Raw genomic sequence first — 16,863 nt, forward strand, 5'->3', positions numbered from 1 at the left:
AGTTAGCTCTTAAGAACTCTTAAAGTGGGACCCGAGGAAAGACCGGGGTCTGAGCCACATAAGAAGGGACTGAAGCATACCGCGCGTGACCCTCACCATAAGAAATGGATTTTAAAAAGTGCACAAGACATCTCGTCGGGTGACTTACCACAATAATAAGTGAAGTATGGGTTTGTGTACTTCACTCTGAATTCAGGAAGGCCTGGTGAGGCCTGTAACTCAGCAACCACAATATGTGGGAGCTCATAACCAGGAAGGCCTGTTGAGGCCTGTAACCTGCTGACCACAGTGTGTGGGAGCTCATGACCAGGAAGGCCTGGTAAGGCCTGTAACCTGGCGACCACATTGGGTGGGAGCTCGTACTCAGGAAGGTCAGTGAGACCCAGTCTGGTGACCACGACCTGTGGGAATTTACTCCACCAAGTGGAGGCTACTTCTTCCAGAAGTTAGCCAGAGAAGGGCGTCCCTGTAGCCTACTTAAGTGACAGGACGCCTCTTAAAGTGGGACCCAAGGGAAGACCGGGGTCTGACCCACATAAGAAGGGACCGAAGCATACCGCGCGTGACCCTTACCATACGAAATGGATTTTAGAAAGTACACAAGACATCCCGTCATGTGATTTACCACAATAATAGGTGAAGTATGGGTTCGTGTACTTCACTCTGAATTCAGGAAGGCCGAACTTGAGGCCTGTAACCTGGCAGCCACAACAAGTGGGAACCCATAATCAGGAAGGCCTGACAAGGCCTAACACCCGATAGTCCCAATGCATGGGGAGCTCCCATTCAGGAAGGCCGCTGAGGCCTACAGCCTGAGATGTGAAGACTCACCACTACAACTTAGCGACCACGAAAGTGGGGGTTTCACATTCAGGAAGGCCTGGTGAAGCCTGCAACCTGACATGTGACGACTCATAACCAGGAAGGCCAATGAAGCCTGAAGCCTGGTGACCACAGAGTGGGAGCAAAGTGCTCAGGAAAGGTGGTGAGGCTGTAGTCTGGCTACCGCAGCATGTGGGAGCCCACATTCCGGAAGGCTGGGTGAGGCCTGTAAACTGACTACCACAGTATGTGGGATCTCATAACCAGGAAGGCCCCTTTAAGGCCTGTAACCTAGCGACCACAATGTGTGGGAGCTCATAACCAGGAAGGCCTGGTGAGGCCTGTAACCTGGCGACCACAGTATGTGGGAGCTCATAACCAGGAAGGCCTGGTGAGGCCTGTAACCTGGCGACCACAATGTGTGGGAGCTCATAACCGGGAAGGCCTGGTGAGGCCTTTAACCTGGCGACCACAGTATGTGAGAGCTCGTATCCTGGTGACCACAGTATGTGGGAGCTCATAACCAGGAAGGCCTGGTGAAGCCTGTAACCCAGCGACCACAGCATGTGGGAGCTCATAACCAGGAAGGCCTAGTGAGGCCTGTAACCTGGCAGTCACATTGTTTCCCTCCTTTTTTTTTTTTTTTACACATCACCTCGCTCACCATGATCCCCGGCTCTGTACAGGAGACGATTTCTGAAAAAAAAGAGAAACAGAAGTCATTGCTTTTTCAAAAACCATTTCCATTATTTTTTACTAATAAACCAGGCAAACAAAGGCGCTCCTAACACCAAGCTGAAGCGGGCCTGATGTAGGAAGAGCCTGGGAGTGATGGTGTTGGGAGACAGGATCCCAAGAGGCGATGTCTAAGAACGTTTATTCTGCATCACCTCTCTAAGATCCCGTCTCCCGCGGGAGTTTCGTCTCCTGCGCGCCCTGCTCCCCCTATTGGAAGGAGGGGGCGCACGGGAGGCGACACTAGCCCTCTGGGCCCGCCTGTGATCCTCAGACCACGACGGACCGGGCTCTCCCGCCTGCCTGGGCTGGGCCGAGGACCTCCGCGGTATGCAGCTCTTAAATGCCGCGGAACGCGCCCTCGCCCCCCTGAACTTCTCAACCACCGTCTCGACGGAAGGTCCGAAAAGTTCAGAAGACGAAACCGGTGAATCGAGGAGAAAAGTCTTATCTTTCTCCCCGATGTCAGCCTGGTTGAGCCACAGATGCCTCTCCGTGGCCACCATAGCAGCCATCGCACGACCGATGGAACCCGCAGACTGCTTGGTGGCCCGGAGCGCCAGGGGACAAACCAGCCCCCTGATCGAGGTCCCGCAGCAGGTCAGCTTGGTAGGCCTGAAGGAGCGCGAGGGTGTGCAGAACCGCACCCGCCTGACCTGCCGCCTTGTACGCTCTGCCATTCAAGCGTGAAGTTGTTTTGAGCGCCTTGGATGGCAGGGTTGGAGCTTCTAGTGAGGATGGCCGACCAGAGGCGAGATAGTTAGCCAACGTCTCGTCTACTGGTGGCATCGACACATACCCATGCTCTGCGGCTCCCTCCACATCAGCGAAACTAGCCCGCTGATGCAGATGGAGACGCGCAGAGAACGGGTTCTTCCATGCCTTCTCGATCTCAGAGTGGAGAGCGGGAAGAAATGGAAGGCTCAACCGAGCTGGTGGTTTACGGGTGGGGAGGAACCGGTCGTCCAAAATACCACGAACGGGCTCCTCCCGGATGCGCCTCCATTCTAGCTGTAGTCTATCCGTGGCGCGCCCCATAACATCCACCAGCTCAGCGTACACTGGACAAGAGGGCTGAGATGGTTCGGTCTCAACCAAACTGACATCATCCAAAGCCAACTCTTGCCCGGCCCGAAGAGAATCATTTACAGATCCATCAGAGAGAGAGAGCACATCCTCAGCATTGATCTGTAATTCGTCCTCGTCAGCTGGCGAATCATCCGAAAGGTTAACGCCCCTTTCCAGCTGATCCGCCAGCTCCATCTGAGAGCCCCACGAGCTCAATCGCCGCTGAGCCTCAGCCCGAGCGGGACCAGCACCGCGGGGTTCAGATGCCGTACCCACTTCCCTCGAGAAGAGGGACAGACGAGAGCTTAGAGTTTTGATGGAAAAACCCTCGCAGTTCGCGCAAGAAGCTCCCTCGAGAGCCTCCCGCACGTGCTCTTCAACCAGACAGAACACGCACAGATCGTGTGGATCTTCCGGTGTCAAATATCTAGGACACGGATCAGCACACTTGCGGAAGGTATTCTTTTGCTGCTTCTCTGCACGCTTCATCTTGAATCGTTGATATCGAAAACAGACAAACAGTCCCTGAAGACGAAAAGATGTTGTCACGGTTTCAAGGCGCCCTTCTTATACATCCAGATTGACGCGCTCATCATACAAGCTGATGATGCACGGGCTGTCGCCGGTCAACCTGATTACTGTGAGTTGATATTTGATTTCAGACACCTGTCACGCCTAAGGCGTTCCCCATTGCGTCATTCGACGTATTGTTGAGTTCCCTTCGAAAGGGAACAATAGGGTTTCAGCACTTCGTGCTTGAACCCCTAATAATGTCTAGTGCGGTGGCTGTGATATAGACTATAAACCAACCAACGTCTGTTGCCCTGATTTTTTTAATGACTTATTGCGAAAGCAAAAAAAGACATTTTAGTCGCATAACATTGGTTAATGGAAACGCCGTCATTTCGCAATAGTTTTTTATCGACATTTAGAAAATGTCGCAATCTGTAATGGAAACACGCCTATTGTTAGGAGAGAACTCCATAGTAGGGATGCAAATGGTTAATCGATTGATTAATTGTCGAGAAGAATTTACTCGATTAAATTAAATTAATTGTCGGCCAAGTGAACATTTTGAAAGTGACAGGATGTTCTAACGCGAGAGAGCCGACAAACTTGAGGCGGCAAAAAAGAAACCAAACATGAGGTGGTCAAAACAGAGTGGAGTGCATCGATATTGACTACCAGCAATACAACGTGCTAACCTTGAAAATCCAGCTGTATTCTAACAATAACTTAGCTCATACCTGTCAACACTCCCGTTTTCCTGGGTTTCTCACATTTTTTAGTCCTATCTCCTGGACCCCTGCCGGTTTGTTATTTTTCCCGGAAAACTAGTCCAACTGTCTGTCACACTTTCATACATGGTGTGTTCACTTCGCATAGACAGCAAAAGGGGTGTTCGAGGCAAACGGCACATTCAATACAATACTGCCGAGTGCCGATAGTTCAACAGGGAGCGCGCAGCTCTTAAAGGGGCCACACCTTATTTCCAATCGTTCCCACTCGTTCCACTTGCATATTATAAGTGCTGCCGCTAATGTTTTTAGTTTGTTATTTAATTAGTTTACCAGATAGATTATTGTAGTAGAGACGCACCGATTGATCGGCTGTGAACAGAATCGGCTGATTTTCACATGATCGGCGACCGGCCGGTCAGTCTGACATATGCCGATTTTGCGCCGGTCAAATGCACTCGGGCGCCGCATGAGACTGCACATGGAACGCAATGACGTAGTAAACCTCATGAATTAAGGCCGTTTCACACCGGTAGCCGGAGTAGCGCGTGAGCGTCGAGCCGGGGCAGCGCGTGAGCAGCAGTGAAGCGCGGTTTTCGGTGCCCATATATAATTTCCCAATCGTTTCGCTCCACATGTCCTGTTTAGCACGGCTGGACAAGTGTCAGATGAGAGTTGAACTGTTTGAGAAATATAACTTGCCATTGATGTACAAGTAATTGCTATGGAGCCCGGGAAGTCACCTGTGGGGGAAAAAAAAAACAATCCGAGGCGACGGTTTTGCAATCCGTCCCCTCAGTTTATAAACTGTACTCACGGATTACATTTAGGATACTTTTATCTTTAAAGTCCATTTTTAGAGGAAAAAGCTCAGTACCTACTATAATAAGCGAAAAAAATAAATAAAATAATAATAACACAGTTCAAAAACTGTAAAAGTTTTGGTTATAAGTTTTTTTAATAAATTATTTTATGGTAAAAATATATTACTGTCTTCGGTGAACTCATTCATAGTAATAAACGCAAATAATAATTAGCTATCAAATCAAAATCCATTTAGGCTACATAGGCTTATTTAGAAGACGCTTTTATCCCCCAAAAAAAGAACAAAGCAATTCGTCAAATGTCAGTCTTAGACAATAATAATGGGCTAAGATTCTAACAAACAAACACAGGTTTTTAACGCATATCCAACTGTTTGTGTGAAGCGCGCACTGCATGTCACTGCCGCGGCCGCAAACACTTGCATATTCCTATCAATCAACAGTGGAACAATTTAAAATAATCTAGCATTTCTGGTCATACAGAAAAAATACATTATACATAATACATTATTTGCAACTACTTTTATTTGTGTACACTCACAATAACAAGAAAGCGATGTGTATTTGTAAAGTAAAATAAAAACAATCAGTGCACTCCGGAGCGCGTCTCATTTCTCTAAAGGTGCGTCAGCTTTACAGCGGAGATGGAGACATGTTTAGCCCGACACTAGAAAACTGTTTATTTACTGTGGGCAAAATATAGTTTTTAGAAAGTAAAATCTATTTTTTTTTCATATTAATTTGCGAATATTTTAAATGTTTAATTTAAAGGCAAAACTTGCATAGCCTATGCGTCAAAATCTAGTGTTTATTTGTGATAAGCCCTGTATTATTATTGTCTAACTTGTATTATGACTGACATTTGATGAATTGCTTTGTTTCTTTTTTTGATAAAAGCATCTTATACCTAAATATGTAGCCTAAATGTAATAATAATAGCATATTATTATTAGGCCTATTTGCATTTATAACTTTAAATGAGTTCACTTAAGACAGGAATATGTTAATCATAAAACAATTTATGAATATTTTATTTTTATAGGCCTATAACTTTGTGTTTGTGTTAGGCTATATATTATTATTTTTTGTTTTTTTGTATGTGAAGTCCTTTTAAAAACAATGCATCCCGCATCTAAACAGGAGGCCTGGTTGAATCATGCGGCACCTTCTCGGGGACGAGCCACAGATCCGTGAGTACGGATTGTGAAAGCGTGGGCACGGTTTATGAATTTGTGTACAGATTGCAAAAACTGAGGGCACGGTTTACAAATCTGAGAGCACGGATTAGGAACTCGTGGGTACAGTTTATTAATCCGTGGGCACGAATTGTTAAACCGCCTCGGATTGTTTTTTTCCCCCACAGGTGACTTCCCGGGCTCCGTAGATTGCAATAGGGTTGTGTGTGAGAGAGAAATAAGGCTATTTTTATTTTAAATAAAATGCTATTGAATTTAAATGCTATTTTTTTTATTTATTTTTTTTTTATTTTTTTATTTTTTTGGTTATTGGATGTGAAAAGGAAATGGTTCTTCCATAGCACTGCACTTAAGATTTGTGTGAATTTCCCAAGAGTAATTTATATAGTTCTGTTTATAGCAATTATCTGTTCAAAATGTTCTATGCAAACTGTTCTATTAAAGAGAAGATAGAAAATACATTTTTGTGTGTTGTAAAGTGGTTTGAAAAAATTAAATCGGAAATCGGGATCGGCCTTGAAAACTGTAATCGGTGCATCTCTAATATGTAGGCTTAATATAGTGTATGTAGGATAAGTCTACCCATATATATTTTTATTTAAAATTTATTTTATGTTGTTTAATGTTTCACATGCAACAAGTGAGCCAGTGCACAATTATTTGTATGTATTTTAATTTTCTGTGCACAATTTATTTTGTTAAACTACATAAATGCCATTATTCTGTGACGTATCCCAACTGTTAAAATAAAACATCAATTGAGCAATATAACATGTATTTTTATTCAGTATATAAGCAATATTTAGCTTTTTTTGTTAAATTGATACCGTGAGAAATTTACATTCTCAGGAAAATAGGCGCCTATCACGTTATCAGTTAATCGTTAATCGATCGATAAGGTTGATCAACTAATGATTAATTAATTAATAGATAATTTGCATCTCTACTCCATAGTGACTGAGTCAGTCTGATTGAATTTGACATGGAAATTTGGTATTCACCCAGAAAAGGTATATTGAAGAATGCAAAAAAGTGTTAGGTGTATGTATCAGGAGGAGAAACATAAAAGTGTCTAAGTTTCTATTTTGTGAGAGTTATTTAGTACTCTCAAAGGGGGAAATGTATTATTACAAATTTTATTAACATGTTTAATTTAGACATTTACATTTGCTTTGTTTCAGAGGGTCTCCACCTCTATATCATCCCTCCCTCTTGAAATGTATATAAAACACAACATAAACTGCTTTAGTTGGACTTTTTTTTTTTTTTTTTTTTTTTGACAAAGCAGACTACAGTGATGCAACAGCAATAAAAGAATCCTGCTTAAAAAGATGCAAACCGAGTCTCCTGGTCTTCGCTACACTTTAGAAAAAAAAGGTTTTCTACAACCATTTCGACAGAAATTAATCAATCAAAACTAACTTTAGCTGGAAATAACATTCAAGAACCGCTATAAAAACTAAACCAATCTGTTACCTTAAATTATGTTTATCTCTGTAAAGCTGCTTTGAAACAATCTGACTTGACAGAAATATAATGTATTTTATGATTAACAATTTCTAAATGAATAAATTATTTCTGGTTGCAGTGTTTTAAATGGTTTGAACTACTCCTTTAACATGGAAGAGGCAATCCTCAAGAAGAGAAGGAGGATTAGGGCGAGGGAATACCGTCGTTTTTCGTCAAAGGAACGAATAATTGAGAAGGCTTTTAAACGGTGGAGAGAACTCAATGAATTGAACATTTATCAATCAGACGCCGAGGTTGCACTGTTTCTTCTGGACAGGTGAGGAGCTTCTAGTGCTGACTTTTTTGTATGTGAACTGTGTGGGAAAATATAATTCTTTAAAAAAATATGAGCGACGCTCGACTAAACTCAGCTCTAGCGAATATCAGATTGTCGGGATTTTAGGCGCTTTTCCACTGCATAGTACGGTACGGTTCGGTACGTCTCACTTGTGGTGCTTTTCCACTGCATGGTACAGTACAGTACGGTTCGCTTCAGGTCGCTTTAAATGGTACCTGGTCTGTTGAGGTTCCAAGCGTACCGTACCGGTACTAAAATGTGACGTGAAACACTGCAGATCACTGATTGGTCAGACAGAATCGTCACTACCAGCGTCATTGGATTTGCGACACGAGACACTTTTTTAGCAGTATTTTTGTTTTGCTGCCATCAGCCTCATTTTAAACACATTTTTCCGTCTAGCAGTTAAAAACAACCACATACCGAGAATCAGGAACACCATCCCCTCGATAGTCTCCATTGTTCCTGTGTTGTGGGTTTGAAAATGTGGCGCTTTTAAGATGATGTCATGGCAGTAGAGGCGCGCGCAAATAACGATCAGTCCCACACACTTTGAAGGGGTACTACTGCAGTGGAAACGCAAAGCGAGCCGAACTGTTCCGCGCTGAGTCGAAGCGTACTGAGCCGAACCGTACCGTACTATGCAGTGGGAAAGCGCCTTTAGTGTGTGAGTTGCGTCTACTTTGAGCAATAACACTAACATTAGCCTAAGTTCAGGACTAACTTTAGCCAAATAATAATAATAAGCTGTTATTATTCCAGATAGCTGTTGTGTTTTCCCCATAACGTTAGATGTGTAGCTATTTTATCACACCGCTGCTTCCAGTGAAGCACCAGCAAAACTAGCCATATGATATGACATGGCCCGATTGCAGATTTTATATCATTATACTTTGTAATCCAAAGCAGCCGAGTTCACATTTTACAATTCACAGAATGAGACATCATTGATCATGCATCGTGCATGATCTTTTTTTTTCATTATGCACAAAACGGGAGGGAGGGGCGAGCTAACTTGTTAAGTTTGGGATCTCGCCTCAAACACAAACAGAAGTGAAATTACCCACAAACGCTGTTACAACCTTTAAGTCCTTTCAGTACCAGTTTTTGAAATTGTTCCTCTATGTTAGCAGTAAATATAGTTAAATAGTACATTATTATACTGTATTAATATAGTTGAGTATAGTATAATATAGTATACTCGAAGTAAAACCATGTAACTTACTGCTGAATTGAATAAAGCCTCAGACCGGTTAACTTCAACTTCAGCTTTGTCGACTGTGTATATTCAGGTTTCAGCAGTTCTCAGCTCAGACTTACACACACTGCTACTGTTTCTTTTGGACACATTTGATACGGAGAACCGATGAGCTGGAGATACTAAGCATGCATGATAGTAATAAAACATGAACACGGGTGAACTGAGGACTTGAATGATGGGACGAATTTATGATTACAAATTACTTTATTTTAATTATGTATTGTATATGTATTGTTTATCCACCTTGGAGATAGAAGTGACGTCATTACGTAAAAGAACTGGTGAACCGTTTTTTTTTTTTTTTTTTTACCAGTTGGTGGAAAAGAACCGAACTTCCCGGCACTATCTCATTCCCGCCAATAGAAGGCACAGTCCATTGTTCTCATGTATGAGGGGGAGATTGGTGATCTATTTAATTCTAGGTTGAACATTATTAATTAATAGATTTTGTTTTGATTCAAATGTTTATGTATTTATAATTATTATAACAGTTTACCTCTTTGTTACTGTTAAATCCCATTTTTTGTCTTTCTTGAATTTCTTAATTACCTTTAATTACTAAATGGTTTAATCCAAATAGGAGGGGCTTGGCCTTTTTAAAAGGGCCTCTCAGAGTGCTTTAGGAGCTCTTAGAGAGAGTTGGACAGAGAAATTGCTGTGTTTCGTATCAATTATTGGCATAGCCAAAAAGCTTGTGTGCATATAATAGTTTATTTATTTATTTTTACTAAATTGATTTTCACTGCAACTACTGGTTATGGTGAAATGAAGCTTTGAGGCTTTCTCTTCAACTGTATCATAAAATGGTTTATTATTCAAAGTTTCCAACACTGTGCACACTAACAACAAAAGGTGGAAAGTTGTCTTTGCTTTGTTAGGAGAAATGATTTTTATTTAAAATGCTAAATGATGTAGTTTTTCTAATATGAACAGGAACTGAATTCCATCTTTCTGTTGCTCTAAATGGAAAAAGCTGATTATCTCAAAGACAGTTTTCTTAAATTTAACTCAACAGTCACCCTTAGAATTTTTACCTAGAATTGTCCTTACAGAAAGTCACACATTGTTCAAGATGTGGTGATACAAGATCATTAATTAGGATAGTCATTTGGATGTTCATAGTCTGGTTGGCAAAATAGATGTGGTTCACTTAAAACCAATGCTTATGTTTATGCTACTCTATGCTACTCTATTTCTGATAAGGATGTGTCTGTAGATGGGTTCAACTTATTCAGAACAGACCGAATAAAAAGGGTGGAGGTGTTGCAATATATGTGAAAAAAAAGTCATTTGTTGTGAATCTGATTGTCTCAGTCAATAAGCAGACATTTTGAATTGTTGGCCCTTGACTAGAAGTTTCTAAGAGTCTTCACATCACACTTGTTGGTTGTTCAGCCCTTCAGCTGATGGTGGCACTCTTTTTACATTGAGGGAGTTATTAATAAGTTTAAATTATAATGAACTTGTTTTTTTAGGATCTTAACTGGAATTGGCTTTTGCCAATGTCTGATCATTTTTGTGATTCTTTTTATCTTTCTCAGATTGTGAATGGCCACACTAAACCAAACCAAAAATATTCCATTATTTATCTTATTCTTACAAATGCTCCTCATAAATGCTCTTCCACTGTTGTGCCTCTGTTTTTTCAAATGACATTAGCGATCATTGTCTTATAGCATCAGTAAGGAACAAATAAAATCCTAAAACAAGGCCGTTCATAATCTTTAAGAAGGTAATGAAGCAGGTCTCATTGCAAGGTTTTCTACTTGATCTGTATGATTTTGATTGGGGAAGAATTAGCCTTATTGATGAGAATGCTTGGACATTTTTTATGATGGTTTTACAGGCCTGGTAAAGAAGCATAAACACAGAGTAAAAGGGCAAAATAATGTTTAATAATGAATTGTCTGACCTTCTTCAAGAGCGAAACCAAGCCTGGGCTCAGGCTAGAAAGTCAAATCTTGAGTCTGACTAGTTGAAATTTCGGCGTTTATGTAATTTATCCACTGTAAAAACGGACTTCTCATCTCAATGGTTTCAATAATTTATTGCTGCTACCTCCCTTTATGTAACACTACATAATCCAATTTCCAGCTCTCCCATTGGTTGTCTTGTTGATCAGGTACTGTCAGCACAACCATTTTATTTCAAGACAAAAACTGTATCAGAAGTAAGGAAGGCCTTGAAGGATCTCTGAAAAAAAAATCATCAGGTTTAGACAAATTGAAGCCTTACTTTTTTTTTTTTAAATGGCTGCAGATTTGATAGCCAACCCAGTTGCACATTTAATTAACCTTTCTTTAGCTACGAATCAAGTACCGGCCATTTGGAAATCTGCCAATGTGCTCCCCCTTCACAAAGGTGGTGATCCTGGAAACATAAATAATTATAGGCCTATTTCTAAATTGTCAGTTTTGACAAGGGGGTGAGAGAGAGAAATAACACCTTATTTTGACAACATTTTTACATCCCTAATTCAAACATCATACCTTAACAATATTAAAATGGGATATATATTGTTGTGTTTATCAGAGGAGGAAAGTAACATTACAAATATTTTCGTTACAGCACTTGAGTAGATTTTTCTTTTTTTCTACTTTCTTTAGTATAATTAAAATATGGTACATTTACTCTTATTTGAGGTGAATAAATATAAATTATTGAACTTTGCTAGAATCACAACAATGTGTCTAAAACTCATACACAGCTCAATTAAATGGTAAAACTTGCTCTCTTTAACAATACAATTGAACTACAGTAAATGTATGAAGCAAATATTGTACAAAGCTGAAAACCTCAACAACAGAAAATAAGATTGCATGATTTATCTGTCAATCAGAGGCATGTAAAAGTGTAGTTCGTTACAATAGCAACAATGGCCTCCCAGAACATTATCGGTTGAACAAAACAAAAACAAAAAGAGTCTACACTAAAAAGAAGACCCTCTATAGTTTATAATCATGTATTGAATTATTTATATAACCATTAATGATGGAGTATTTTAAGTCTATGCAGCTATGTGAAAAAAAATAAATAAAACGATCAGAACGCGGGCTGACTATTTAAGCCATTTCTCTTCACTGAATGTAAATATTTCCACACCAATTAAATCAATGGCTGCTTGTATTTCTAGCTCTGTTGCCCAAGTTCCGACATATTTCTTTTTTTATGTCATCCTGGAGAATGTGTTACAACAGCGCGTCTCAGTTTTCTATGTTCTTGTTCACTTACACTTACTGCATAATCTACCGATCTGAAAAAGCAGTTACCATGCCCAACGATATCTTTGGTTTCACAAGGTTCAGCCATTTCGGCTACGTTCACACTGCAGGGCTTAATGCTCAATTCCGATTTTTTTGAAAAAAATCGTTTTTTTTTTTTTTTTTTTTTTGCAAGGCCGTTCACATTTCCAATTAAATGCGACCTTTTGTGATCTCCTGTGTGAACGTGAAATGACCCAGAAGTGACCCGCATGCGCAGAAGAGTAATCAGCGGTCAACGACGTCACTTGTTGTTTGCGGAATAATTCTTTTTTTCCATATGTTGCGAGCTTTTGTTTTATTATTATTATTGCCACAGCCCATATACAAACACAGACAACAATTATTTTATCGACGGGCAAAGTTTGCACATAAATGTAAGATTTTTCCGATCCTCACCGACCTCGTCGTTTAATTGATAGTGCGCGTCCTCGGCGCTCCTTGCTTTGTCACCGGCGGCCGCGGTGCGACACTGGTGGCTGGTGTTGCCAGATTGGGTGTTTTTTTCGCTACATTTTAAGGCATGTTTACATGTGTTTTAGCCAGGTTTTCGCCTGGAAGGCTCTATAGAAATCTGGCACCCTACTGTACGAAGTTAAACTGACAGAGAGCGCACGTTCACAGACACCAGAATGAACGTGTTCACAGTAATGTTCATCAGGCAGTAATACAGTATATGAACGCGTTCATGCACTATCGTTCATTGAACGCGTTCAGGCACAACACTGGGGAAGAGACACGTCTGCAGCGGCCCATAACAGTGCAGATACGCGTTGGAGTTAGCGTGTATTGGCTAGCTACAGGTGCGTGCAATGACGTGCGGGTCGGATAAATGTGACCTGTCCGTTCAGATTGAAGTCGCATTTGAAAAGATCGGATCTGTCGTTCAGACTGTCATGAAAAAATCAGATACAGGTCGCATGGGGCAAAAAAAATCGGAATTAGGTCGTTTCAGCCTGCAGTGTGAACGTAGCCTTCAACAATCTCATCTGGATTGCTTTGATCTTTTACAACATGTACAATGTTCAGCTTCGAGCAAATACTCATTTGTTGCTGTACTGTTAATGGACTGAACTGAAAAGAAACGGTTAGTTTGTGAAATAAAGTCAACATCATCTGCGATTAATACATCGTTGCGTCCGTCTTGGTGGGATCGAGATGATGCCAATCATTTTTTTTTTTGTATGGAACGAATTTTTCAGAGTGAAGCCTAAAAAAGAACTGATCGGTACCTCCCCAGCAGAGTGGCGCGTGGCCTGAGAGAGTGTGGGTGTGTTCGAATGGCGAAACACCACCTGATTCATTGGTCTCGCGCCCCGTACTATCCAGGCGTGCGAGGCTCACAATTATGCGCGGCCCCTCACCGTATTGGAAACCGCTCCGTGAGCTGAGCGAGCACTCTCTGGGATTTGTAGAAACGCGTGAGAGTGCCAGATCCCACTGAGTCTGGCATTGGAGCGTCCGGCCCGCTCTACAGAGAACATCGGTGCTTTTGGTTTCGACGTTCGGGTCGATTTTTACGAACGTTTTTACGATTTTGGCCTGACTCTCTTCGAGAGGGACTGATCGGTACGTGAGGATGGTTCGTGTTTGAAGGGGGATTTCGTGCTCAGCGGACGAAACACAGCTACATGCTTGGGCTCATTGCGAGCGACATAACATGAACTTTATGATTACATAAAGATTTGTATGTGTACATGTACACTGTCCATAAGAGCAGCGTTTTTGTGCGTTTTGTGCCCTTAATGGTGGCTGACGTGACCCCATTTTATCTCGGGCCTTGAACAACACATCAAAGAGAGCTTGGCCTCAAGTAAAATGACAAAACATAAGCTTTACAATAGTGTGAGGCTCAATCTGGTGGGACTTTGCCTCAATGAACAATAAAGAAATTCGTACAGCCATTTTTGTGCCTTCACCATCCAGCAGAAAGGCCTAAATCGACACCTATTTGATCCCTGTTTTCTCGGGCCTGGAACAACATGAAATAGTGAGCTCGGACTCATGTGAAAATGCAAAACACAACCTTTACAATGATGCAAGACTCATTCTGATAGGACATTGCCTTCACAAACAATGAACAAATTCGTACAGCCATTTTTGTGCTTTCACCACCCAGCAGAGAGGCCTAAATCAACGGCAATTTGACCGTTCTCTCGGGCCAGGAACAATGTACAATAGTCAGCTTGGGCTCATGTGAAAGGGCAAAATATGAGCTTTCCAATAATATTAGGATCGCTCTGATTAGACATTCCCTGGATTCACGACAACCAAACCTGTTCTCTTTCACTTGATGAACAAGATACCCTAAAAGTCATTCATATATTTGGAAACTGCAGATGATACACTTTACATGAGCTTTCCAATGATGTAAGGCACAGTCTGATTGGACAATGTTTTAATAAACAATTGTCCAATTTAATTATTCTCCCTGATCGAGATACAGAAAATGTATTAGGCACACATTAAACTACACATTTTAGGCTTTAAAAGCTGTGCAAAACCTTGTTGCATAAAAATTGACTGAAAGACATTCATTTTAACAGAAGATTCAAAGTTGAAAACTGGAAAATTGCTCCCAGATGTTCACCACAACAAGGCCAAATCAACGACCTCCCATTCACGCTAGGAACATGATGCAGTCAAATCATGAGTACATTAGTAAAGTGCTCGTACTGAGCTTTATTTTGAAGCCAAACATGTCAACAGCTCAAAGTTAGACTGAATTAAAGATGTTTGACACAATTCAAAATGCTTAAGAAAACGTTACAAACTGTTCCAGCCAATAACTGACAAGGCACTGGGGGTGTCAATGCCATAGACAGTATAAGGTCAGTGCACAGATGAGGAAGGGTGGGTCTATCGAGCCTCCATTTTGTTTGAAAATACTTTAAACTGTCAACAAGTCACTAGCAGATCACCTTTAATAATTAAAAGAAATAAAACAGTGTATTCACACTGGAGCAAAAAAATAAAACTCACATGTTATCTACTCTGAGACAATTTCTAATTTCATTTAAAAACACATCATTCCCGTGAGGGCTTAAGTGAACTTTGTCCCTCAAAAACATCTCAGGCTTATTGTACATAATTTGTCCATGGAGTACAATACAGCCGTTGACACAGGGCACGAACTTTGCCATGATGTTGTTCACAAACTTGCGCATTTTCTCAACCTTTACAGGGGGGGCATGCCTCCAGTGGCGTCTTTGATTTATGGATGAAAACACAATTTTCATCTGAGGAAACTTCACGTTAATTTCACACAGATCCTTCATTTCGTTTACAAGAAGCACGCTCATCACACGGCCAAGATCATTCCCTCCACAGTGAATGACCAGCACATTCGGAGGGGTTCGTCCTTTAAGGCACTGTTTGATAAAGGAAAGGTCTCTCCAACACAAGCAACCCCTGCCAAACCACTGGACCTGGGAATGAAGACCAAGATTGGTCCCCATGGCCGCTGTTGGCCCCGTCGCACGTAGCTATCACCGATAATCCAGACACTGTGCACAGCTGAAAGAAAAGCGCACAAATTAACCAGCATAATAAACTTTTATACAGTGCAATGCCTTGCTTTAACATGGACAGCCAAAACTAACAATCTTAAAGTCTAGGTAGGGCTGGCCCTTGATTTAAACAGCAAATTTCCAAACAACAACTATTAAACACTTTTATTTTGAAATGAGATTGCCAAAACATACATTATTTGGCTAGTAAATATAATTGTTCAGATACAAAACAAAAAATAGGTTGAGCAGAAACATACCTTCCCTTTGAGAAGTTGATTGTCTGCTTGACAGAAGATGAACAGTTGATTTGACTTTGCTAACAAACAAAAGAATGTTTAACAGTTTACAAAAGCTGTAGAATAACTGGTTAAACATGTTCTTTACACATCTACAAGTCTGCACTCATCTGTCTCTGCATTAAAGATATTTTAAACTGTCAGTTAAACGGTGTAATCAAATAAAAATATATATTTAAGAAACTTACTTTATAAAAGAAAAAACACATTGAAATTCTGACTTGTGATGGAGTAGTTAAAATGCTTTATGATTTGACTAATCAAAATGCTTCACTTACCTCATTGTAAATGCAAAGGAGATCAGGGACATCCAAGTAATCCAATCCAAGTCACAGGCAAAAGTCAGACACTGTAAGGCAGTCCAAATTATCAGGCAAACAAAACAGGCAAGGGTCAGACGAGAGGGTAATCCAGTGAACAAAGCATACAATCCAAAAAACCAAAAGACAAGAAAAAAAAAACGCTCAGACATGCAGTAAAACTTTATTTTGGGAACACGAAAGAACTATATACAAACATGAAAGCACCATTTTAAAACACTAAAAACCCAGAGCGTTATATAAAAAGACAATCAATATATTTAAAAACACTAAAGCACCATTTAAAACGCTAGGAAACCACCAGAGGTTTATATAAAAACACAAAAGCACTTTAAATGTGTTTCGTGTTTAAATAAACATGAAAGCGCCATTTAAAAAAATAAATAAATTACATAACACAAAATCAATATTTAAACACACGAAAACAGCATTTGCATTTGGAGCATGAGAATCAGCCATCACGGTAATGACGAAAAACACAGGTCTCTGAAAAAAGGGGAGGCTCAGTCTGGCCTGTGTGACCC

This window comes from Pimephales promelas, chromosome 2 (genome assembly GCF_988280905.1).
Source record: "Pimephales promelas chromosome 2, fPimPro1.hap1.1, whole genome shotgun sequence".
Lineage (NCBI taxonomy): Eukaryota > Metazoa > Chordata > Actinopteri > Cypriniformes > Leuciscidae > Pimephales > Pimephales promelas.